Here is a 10,120-nt window from a genome sequence, read left to right on the forward strand (position 1 = left end):
TAAGGAAAGTCTTTGGATACCCTGTCCACGGCTCTGTGGTGGCATCTAGGGCCCTGAGGCCTAAGTGTCTTTGTTTAGACCTCCGTCCAACTCCTGGGTTAAAAGCAGCTCAGAGAAAGGACCCAGCTTCCTTCTTTGTGTCCCCAGAGCTCAGTACAATACCAGGCACAAAGTAACCAGACAACCCATGTCTTTCCAGTGAACAGCGCCTGATGCAGGAAAGGGCATCCACAGGGACCCATCCACCAAATTCTAGAATACCACACTCAGGAGTGTTCTTTGAAACCTGAAGGAGACAGTTCTCAGAAGAATAAAAGTAAAGGGGACTTGACATGGCATCCAATCCCTCATCAGCAAGCGCGGCTTGACCTCTTTGTGCCTACTCTTGGCAGGCAGTAACCACAGGACACAGGGATGAAGGGCAAAGCCTGGGTCCAGCTTGGCCACAGGCCATTTGAACAGCCTTAGGCATGTCCCTTAGCCTTTCTGGGCTTCAATTTCCTCATTGGAACAAAGCCGACACTGGTGCACAGTTCTAATATTCTAGTAGTTTCTGAGTCAAAAAACATACCCAGTGGAAAATACAGATTTAAGAAGAGTTCAGAAAAAATGTGTAGAATAGCCATCTGCCCCTGGTCAACTGCTATGCTAGGTCACAAAACGTCCTCTGGGGTGGCTGGGATGTCGGGCAGGTCCTACACAGCAGCCGTCACATCCGAGGTACACACTGTGCTAAGATGAAAGGACGCCTAGGGCCTTGCAGGCAGAGCTCACGGAGCGACGTAAGGCCTACGTCCTGGGGAGGAGAACATCTCAACACGGCCGCCTGGGTGCTCGGCTGCCTCTCAGCTCGAGTGTGATCTTCCAAGTGGAAGCTTCCAAGTGGACCTGTTCATCTTACAGACTACATTCGGAGTCTGCAGGCGTCCCCAGGAAGGCTTATTCGAGAACCTGGCAGGAATCATGGCAGGGGTGGTAGGAGAGGTGGAAGCAGAGCCCCAGTCAGAGATTCAGAGCAGCGGGGTTGTAGGAGACACGGCCTGAAAACGGGGAGTGGGACGTGTGCCTTCTGTGTGTTCCTCAGAGATCTCTAGAAAGAACGGATCCCCAATCCCGGATGCAAAACTAGCCCAGGCAGGAACCCTAATAAGCCATTTCATGAGCCAACCTCATAGAAAGGATGTAAAATGTCCTTCCTTTTGCTTTCTGTCTGATTCTCTCTGGACAAAACCTCGGGACAAGTGGGAATGAGGAAGAGGAATGCCTGAGGCCAGCTCGGGACTGTCCCTGAGCCTGGGAACCGTCTGCAGCCTGAGGCCCTGAGTCAGTGAGCGTCACATCCATTGGCTGGGTCACTGTGGACAGTGGACATCCCGTGTGGACAGTTTGGCCATCCCCTTCCTAACCCCACCATGACTGCTGAGATGTCCCTTCCCTTCCATTTCATGATGATGGTGTTTCGCTGTGTTTGACTTTCTCTGCATTACGAACACTCACAAGGAAAGATTGTCGTATGAGTCATCTTTCAGTCTCTTCCTTGAGTCCCTTGACAAAGCCGACAGGGAGCCCACCTCTATTTAGCCTCAGCTGCGAAGCAGAGGTTTTAAGGAATAATCAGGCCCAGGAAGGCCACAGGTGAAGGACAGGACTTGAGATTTAGGACACCCATGGTGTCCTAACCATGGTGTCCAAACCAAGCTGTGCTTGCATTTCTAGCCAACTCCAGAACCATTCACAGTCTCAGTTTGTCATCTGTGGGAGGACCCCCCAAACCTGTCATCTTGGCCCTGTTGCACGGGTTGGGTGAAATAGTGTGCGTGGGGTGACTTGCACAACAGAGCCCTTGACCCCTGCCCCGTCAGTTAGCACTCTCTCTCCAGAAAAACACACAGAAGGACATCAGTGTATTAATCATTTCAGAGGGGCTGCTTCTCCTCTTGACAGCAAACAATGCCAGGAAGGAAAAAGTGAAAGATGGAAGGAAATGCAGAGCAGGCAGGAATGGACCTCCTCTTTGGATAAGAAGCTTCTAGGAACCTTGGAGCCTTTACCATGTAGACGCGTGGACTGCGCTCATATGGTGGTTTTCAGCCAGGGACTGGGAGTTACTTTGCAAAGTTCTGCTCATTTAGTTCCCTAATAAATATAAGTAGAACCATCAGGATGGTCCCAGACAGAATGTGAGCCAGGGAATTCTCGTTTCTGGAAGTGACGTCAGACACATTTAATTTAAAAGCATCCCCAGGGCCTAGGGCTGAGCCCGACACATGGTAGCCGCTCAATACAGATTTGCTTGATAAATGAAGGGCTGAATGATTGAATGAACTTATTTCTGATGGTTGCTCCAAAGCTTTCAATTTGATTAAACATATACTAGTTCATGTAGCCAAGCCACGGGAAAGAAGCTTCAGCCCAGCACAAACACAACCTGCCCCTCACTTTAAACGCCTCTCAGAGAAAAAATGTATTTCCAGCGAGAACACCCAGCTGGTCCAATCGTCCCGGAAGCTGCTTGGGTTTAAAATGTTCAGATTTGCTATGGCAACTCACACGTAGTTCATATAACATTTCCTGATGCTAATTCATTGAAACATAAGGAAAAGGGCTTAGCATACAAATTCAGAAATCCGCCTTGTAATTGGTTAACATCGGTAGAAATCAAGCATGTTCCAGACCTTCTGAAAGGTCAGTTGAGCCATGTGTAGGTTTACGAGAAGGTTGTTTTCTTATGATAGGAAGTGAGGCCCCACATACCTTAATTTTGTTCCTCTAAGCCTGTGGTTTGTACAACCTAGATTCAACCCACTTTTTGTTTTCCGGATCTAACCCTTGCCTAACTACTCATTGCAGCTCCACAAGCCTGGGTTGAACAATGGCCACATGCCTGGCCTTGTGCTGGGCGCTCTGGGGCACATGGCCATATTTTTTATGGACTCAGGAACACAAGAAAATTCATCACCAGCTAAAGTATTTAACAACAGCGTGTGAGAGGCCAAGTTCGGATGACATGTTGGTTATGAGTACCAACGGGCCTGCATTTAGTCAGTAATTACACAGGACCGGGAACACTGCTGTAAGAGGAACCTTCTTGCCCAAACCACACAGGTGCCAAGGCATTTACTGAGCGGAAGGATTGCCTAACAGTAGCTATTTAGTGTGATAATGGCGTTTGATAGTTTGGACACAAACACCATTGTCACACTCCACAGCTCTGCTAAGGAAAATCTGCAGCCGTGAGGGTGCTAACTTCACCTCCACACTCCGCCATTGCCACTGGTCACCATCGGGGAAGCTTGCCAGCTCCATATAGTGACCTGAGCAGAGAAAAGAGGGATCACGAGAGGGGGGGCATCTTGAGGAACAGAAAGAGATAAAAATGTCAGGCTTCTGTGTCTGGGACAGTTGAGCTAACAAAGGGACCCATTGCCCTGTGTCCTGTTACCACCCCATGGAAGGCCTCCCACTGACGGGAATGAAACTTCCTATGGAAATGGATGGAAAATCGGTTTGCGTCAATTTTCTAAGAGGGTTTAGAGAAAAAGAATCCCTAGAGAGAATTGATTTTAGGAAACAAAGACTCAGTGAAAGGGTGCATTATAAACTGTGGTAATATGAGCAGATTCATGGGCCCTCGTCAACTCTTACGTTCCCATCTATCCCAATCCATGGTCAGTAAATATGGTAAATTCTGCAGTCTAAGAAAATTACAATGGTATTTCATGGGGATATAGCATGTGGATGTTCTGTGATTTACTCTCAGGAACACCTATCGGATACCAAGGCACTTGATGGTGCTCAGATTTTAACTCTTACTCGCCTTGGTCATTTTCCACCAAGGTAGAGGGTGGAGATGAGGGGAGATAAGGAAACGAAAGAAAGGCAGAGAGGGGAACGGTTCAGTTTTTTGTTTACAACGCTCATTTTCTAGCAAAAGGGAGCCTCTTATGAATAAATCCCTTCTGTTTTCCTGGCTTTCCTGTTAAAAATGGTTTCTAGGTGACATATGAACTCCTGCCCACCATGGAGAATGGGAAGAAATAAATCATTTTACCTAACCCTTTATTTTCCCCCAATTGCTGGAAAAGGCAAAGGTTGGGGGCCAGTTAATTTTTTCCCAGGATAACCGAGTTGTTAACTTTTGACCAGAGCCTTGCTTTGGCCATAGAATTGGCTCATTCTTAACAACTGAATATACACCGTTCTGCATTTTTCAGGAAAAATGGCTCTTAATCACATGCAGACCAAAAATCACCCTCTTCGACCTAGAATGTGCAGTTATTAGCACACCACAGAAGTCTCTCGGTCTCCATGGGATAGGGTGGTGAACCCTGCCTCTTTTTTCCCTTACCTGCTTGACTGGGCTGATTTGCTTGTCCTCCTATGAAGCACCTGACTTCCTTTGGTTCCAGTCTGTGACCCTCACTTGTCCTGACAGGGTGTGGTCACTTGCAAGATAGGGCGAACGTGCCACTTGGCTCACTGGTAGACCAGCTCTCTTCAGGGGGAGCTCTTCTGGGAGTTTTGGCGAGACTCCCACCAAATACAAATTCTAGAATTCCAGCTGGCCCCAGTCACGCCAACCCTTGGCACTCTGGGCACAGCCATGGTGGACACACTCTTATGCTTCTTCCCCAGAGGCAGGCTCATCTGCTTTGTCTTTGCCTGAGGGACTTAGAACAGAAACCCCCACTTCCTGGTCACTCATGGGATGTTGCTGACCATGACAAGAGGCTCCAGAAATCTCTTGGCCTCAATCGGGAAGAATCACTGGAAGGTGAACAATTCACTGGTTAGAAAGGTCCCAGTAGGACATGCTTGAAGAGCCATCCATCGGGCAAGAGCTCGGGCCCCTTTCACCTCTCAGGACGTTACAGCAGGGTCTGAGCACGCCTGCACTTCTCCAGGTGGGCTCTGCATGGTTGAGGTGTCTTAATAATCTGCAAAAGACAGAAAAGGGAAGGAAGAGTGAAGAGGGAAGAAGAGAAGAGAAAGTTAATGTGTTTCGGGTAAAGCTTACAAAACTCCTCTGTTTCTATGTATCAAAACCTCTATTTTTTTTTTTTTTGGTCCAAGAAATTTATCTCAAGCAAAAAGCCCTTGAATTTGTAGAAAAGATTTTATTTTCTACCCATTTGTATACAGATTTACCTATAAGATTGTCCACAGAGCCCTTGTTTACAATAGCAAAAATTGCGAACAACCCAAACGATAGGAAAAGGGTAATATACTTATAATATAACCTAGTCATTTAAGGTGACATTGCAGAAAAATGGTTGTTGACTGGGAAAGAGATTCGAGGTATGTTACTGAATGAAGAAGTAGTTTACAGAACAGCGTACACAGTTTGAGCTCTTTTCTGTGACAAATCATACATGTCCGGGGCAAAAACATCAAATGTTAACCTTGTTATCTTTGAGTGGTGGAATTATAGTTTGGTTTTTTCCTCCTTTTGTTTCTCTGCATGTACTAATGTCTGCAATTAATGTAGCACTTTTGTAATGAGGAAAATCATTAGAATTTAAACAATTTTTTAAACAGTTTTTTTCTTTCTTTCTTTCTTTGTTTTTTTTTTTTTTGTTTTTTTGGGGTTTTTTTTTGGTGGATCCCGTAATAAAAATTCCTTCTTGCAAAACACCTCTGAAATTCGGCAGTTAGAGCTTACACTGCTTTGTGGACAAGCTTGCAAAGTGAGTGCTGTGCAGAGAGAGGAGCCTCAGGCTAATTTCCTAGCAAATTATTAATGAAATACTTTGGTATGCAGAACAATTTTATGGGCTTATTGCATCCATCAATAAACACATATTTATTGAGTGCCTATTGTGTTCTCAGTCTTATGAACAATTTTTTAAACGTAGTTACATCGGCCCTGATCTTCCATTGCTTGTTTGTTTCTGTAGGACTGGATAAACTGTCAATTGGCAAAGCAGTTTACATGAGCAAGTGGAATGTTTTCAGTTTCTTCAAAAGCCAACCAATAATATGCCACTAATTTAAAAAATTAGAAGTGGTTAATGCCAGGATTTCCTTGGATATGTTTTTTTTAATTTCATGGTCATTTCTCATTCTGCAGCTTAAAAAATTTTTTTGTTCTAGCATTTTCCAGTTTAACAAGTGCACTTAAATAGTACACATTAATAAAAAACAGAATGTTTATAAGCTGGTTGGGAAATAATTATACCTGTTACTTCCTGTGAAAAAAGTAATGCATCAGGAGAAGACGTGGGATGTTACTCAGGGTAACGTGAGCCGATGTCAGTGCCATTCCCACAGCTTAGAAGAGACCTGACCTTTTCTAAGCATCCTCTGTAAGGATCCCCTGCCTTACTTCCTAAAAGAGGTCAACTGCTACACATTCCTAAAGGTCTGGCTCTCAAAACTCAGTTTCTGTGCAGTGTCCCCATCTCTCTTCTCTCACCCTCTCAACCTGGACTGAATCTCTAGACATTTCTAGTAGCTGTGGTCAGCTCAGAATGCTGTTATCCCACTGACCCATGGGTATGAGAAACAAGCAAGCCTGGGTTTGTTCCTTTATGTCATGGGTTTGTTTCCATAAGTGGAGAGGGAGAGTTCATTAAGGAGGAAGCCTTTGCAAGCCTAACCTTCTAGCAAATTCATCAGCCTGAAGGTATTCTGTGTGCCTCACAGCTCCTTGATCTTAGATTCCAAAGTACCAGGAATATCACAAGACTCCCTATTCCTTCTCATGTCAGATCTAGGCATGAGCAGCTTGTCTTTGCTTTCAGATTTTGTTTCCCAGGCGCTGAGAATGTTCTAGGGCCAGCCCTGAGGACTGAGTGCTTCCAGGGTGTGTGAAGTGTCACCTTGCTGCAAACCTAACCCATTAGCATTAAAAAATTTTTTTTTCTTAAAAAGCAAAAGATAAATGGAGATGCTTTCTCTTAATTCCAAATCCACATTTACCATCATTTCAAACAGATGTGGTGGAGGCATCAATCTGATTCTTTTCGGCTGATACAGTCTAGGTGAAGGCAGAGGAAGTCAGTATCATATGCCTGAGCCTTGTCATTTTGAAAGTACATGGAAATTTTAAAATGGAATGTTCTTGTCAACAGGGAGCAAAGGCACATTTCTTTTTTTCATTGAAATCCATCTACGAGGGAAAATCTGGAAAGCTCCTTATGCCTGTAATTATTAGCCACGCTTATCACCAACCAGGGGTGAAAGTGGGGGCGGGGGGATGATTGGGACTATTCTCAGGCAGGTTGGGGTCTCAACAGACTTTTTTCAAAGAGAATCGTTGAGGCTTGGGGATTCCTGGGAACCGGTTTCTGTTTTCAGGGTCGTCAAGGGAACAAGGCTTCGGACAGAGGATCAACCCTGAGGCTGGCTTTTCAGAAGTATCAGAGGGGAGCACAGGGAGCCCTGCGGGGTGCTTGCCCCAAAGCATGGAGAAGGGGAGGGATTCCTGGCCAAACAAGACCCTAATTCCAGTTATCCTGCCGATGGGATCTTGTTTGAAGGCCTTGGTGTTCCTGCTAAGTCAGGCCATCCTAGGACAGGAAGTGGCTCCATGGAGGCCACTCCGAGGGCACCGATAAAAGTCGGGGTGGCCTCCGGGCCCTTGAATCCTCCCTAGCTGTCCTTTCCTCCGCTGGGCTGAGAGCAACCTCCAGGAAGGTCTCGGGGTTTCTCAGGCTTGCTGAAGAAACAGAGTCATCACAGCAGACAAATTCAAATAGGCTGGAGTTGACACTTCACGTCGCTCAGGTGCTGTGCGGGCTTTCTGGAAACACCTGGGCACAGCGCGCCCCTGTTTCTCGGAGTCAGTGGCCACCCCCAAGAACGGCCTGATTCACCCAGGGGAGCTGGAAGGTGCTCGGGGAGAGGGGTGCTTACCTTCCAGGCCGCGCTGGTCCCCTCCAGGCCTGGGCCTTCCTCCGGCGCCTTGCAGGCTCCCCGTCCATGCGGGCTGTGCGGGGCGGCCGCGAGCCCGGAGCTTCTGTGGGGTGTAGGCCTTTGCCCTCTCCCTTTATGGGATCCAGGGTTTTAAAGTAAACAGTTCTTTCTCTCTCTGATGAGTCACATTAAATTATTGATTCGGAGGCTGGGAGGGCATGACCTCAGCCCACTAAGTCATCGTCACCTTTGGTCAAGCACACTCAGCCGGGCTGGGAAGCCCAGCGCCCCCCCTCGGCCCGGGGGTGGCCTGCAGCCCAGGCAGAAGCAGAGGCCGGTGGGGAAGGCAGGCAGGTGCACCTGCTGAACACAGCCTTCCCCCCAAAACCTGGGTGTTTTTTACTCTTTCCTTACAGAAAGACTACAGTCTATGACATTGTCACCTCCTCAGATTTCAAGACCCGGAGAAGTCACTGGGTCATAGGAAGCTATTAAATAAATTAAATATATCCTCGACGCATCCTACTTCGAGCTCTTGACCAATATTTGGAAGCCGGTCTCATTCTCCTCTCGAGCTGATCGTTTCTGACGTAGTTCCGATCTATTTGTTCACGCCAACAATTATTTATTAAGCTCCTCCTTACCTGCGGAGCCCTTGTAATGCAGTGGTGAGCAAGACTGATGGAGTTTACAGACTGGTAGGAAGACAGAGTCATACAGAAGCAGGGAGCTCAACAACCATTGGGGGCTGCCGTCGGTCCTAAGTGTGGTCTGTTAGCTGCTATTATTTTATTCGTATTTTTAAAATCTGTTTTTTTAATTCCAGTAGAATTAGCCTACAGTGTTGTAGTGGTTTCAGGTGTGCGATCTAATGATCCAACACTTCTTTACACAACTGCTATTATTTTTAATGTCTCTGATCGTTTCTTTTCCTCCTCAGGCCACTCTGTCATTTTGCTTCCTTAGAAAGGAAGCTATTTGTCACCCTCCCTAGTAATAAATGCGATGTAAAATGAGGTCTGGTTATCCCAGCCTAAGCTCACGGTGATCCGAAGCGTGGGGCGGCCTTAACTAGCAGGTGTTGTCATTTTGCCCTACCCTTACTTTTAGTGATTTAATTTCTCTTCAGGTGCAAGTGGAAAGCAAAGTATGTTGTGGCTTTTTGATCCTAGGGTCCTAGGATCGAGCCCCACCTCGGGCTCCCTGCTCAGCAGAGAGCCTGCTTCTCCCTCTCCCCCTTGCTTGTGCTCTCTTTCTCTCTCTGTCAAATAAATAAATAAAATCTTTAGGAAAAAAAGAAATGCGCCCAAACAGTTGCCTACTATTCGGTCCTGCCACTGCTCCCTAAGTGCCTGTGGGGGCCCCCTCCCCTGGTTGCCTCAGACCACCTGGGGTCACCCTGCAAACTCACCCCTAGAAAAGACCAGAGTCTTACCCAAGAGGGCTGAGGGATTGGCTGTGACCTTCCAAAGGCCGACACATTCCTATGGTGAAAGTCCAAATATTCATCCTGAAAGGGGAACATTCCGGAGCTGTGGAAATCACCAGGGCCCTGTGGGCTCCAGCTTTGTTCCACGGATGTGGCAGCGGGATTTTTTAAGCTTGTGTTACTGGCACTGCCTGTGGTTAACTTGCTTTGCAGTTTTCAAATTTTTCTCCTGGTGACAACAATCGTAGTTCTTTTCAGACTCACTGTTGGCTTTTCTCCTTTATAGTGCAATGGATTCCCCAGAGCCTCCCATATAGACATTCTTTCAAAGGGCAGGACAAATCTCTTACTCCTGGGGCTTCACCACATAAACATCCGGGTCATTTTCACCAGCTTCTCTGGTCTATGAAAGTTGCATTTTTGCTGAGACGGTTTTCCTTTTGTCTGGAAAACCATGATGAAGACAAACGTTCAACTTTTAGATGATTTCCTTTAAATTCCTAGACAAGGTATTTGCAAGGATTCTGGATTGCCAAGAAAGGATAAATTGTGTCCTATTCGTAATCGTAACCAAATTTCTTCCAGCAAATCCCACAACCCCTACTTCAGCGGCCTTTAAAATTGCCCTTTTTTTTTTTTTTTAATAAAAAGGGATGCATTCTTTTAAGATAAGATAGATTTGAATCCTGCAAGGTTGGAGTTCAGCTTGGAATGTCTGCCTGCCTAGTGTTTGTACTCGTCTACAAGCCCCCTCCCTGGGCTTAGGGATCAGGGAAAATCAAACTCAGGTAAGTTTCCACTGGTGGCTGCCGGAAGCTGACCCCACCCCCTGTG

The 10,120-nt window shown here is 46.5% G+C and overlaps 1 long non-coding RNA gene across 1 annotated transcript; it reads right to left on the reverse strand.

The window, feature by feature from the left end:
• Positions 1–4,042: 4,042 nt before the first annotated feature.
• LOC148108462 (uncharacterized) lies at positions 4,043–7,957 on the reverse strand. The gene is made up of 2 exons (XR_015727613.1): positions 7,858–7,957; positions 4,043–4,937 (listed from the first exon to the last, which is right to left on the reverse strand). It is a non-coding gene; the product is annotated as an uncharacterized LOC148108462 (long non-coding RNA).
• Positions 7,958–10,120: the final 2,163 nt, after the last annotated feature.

This window comes from Ursus americanus, chromosome 19 (genome assembly GCF_024610735.1).
Source record: "Ursus americanus isolate L20-20 chromosome 19, mUrsAme1.1.p, whole genome shotgun sequence".
Classification (NCBI taxonomy): domain Eukaryota; kingdom Metazoa; phylum Chordata; class Mammalia; order Carnivora; family Ursidae; genus Ursus; species Ursus americanus.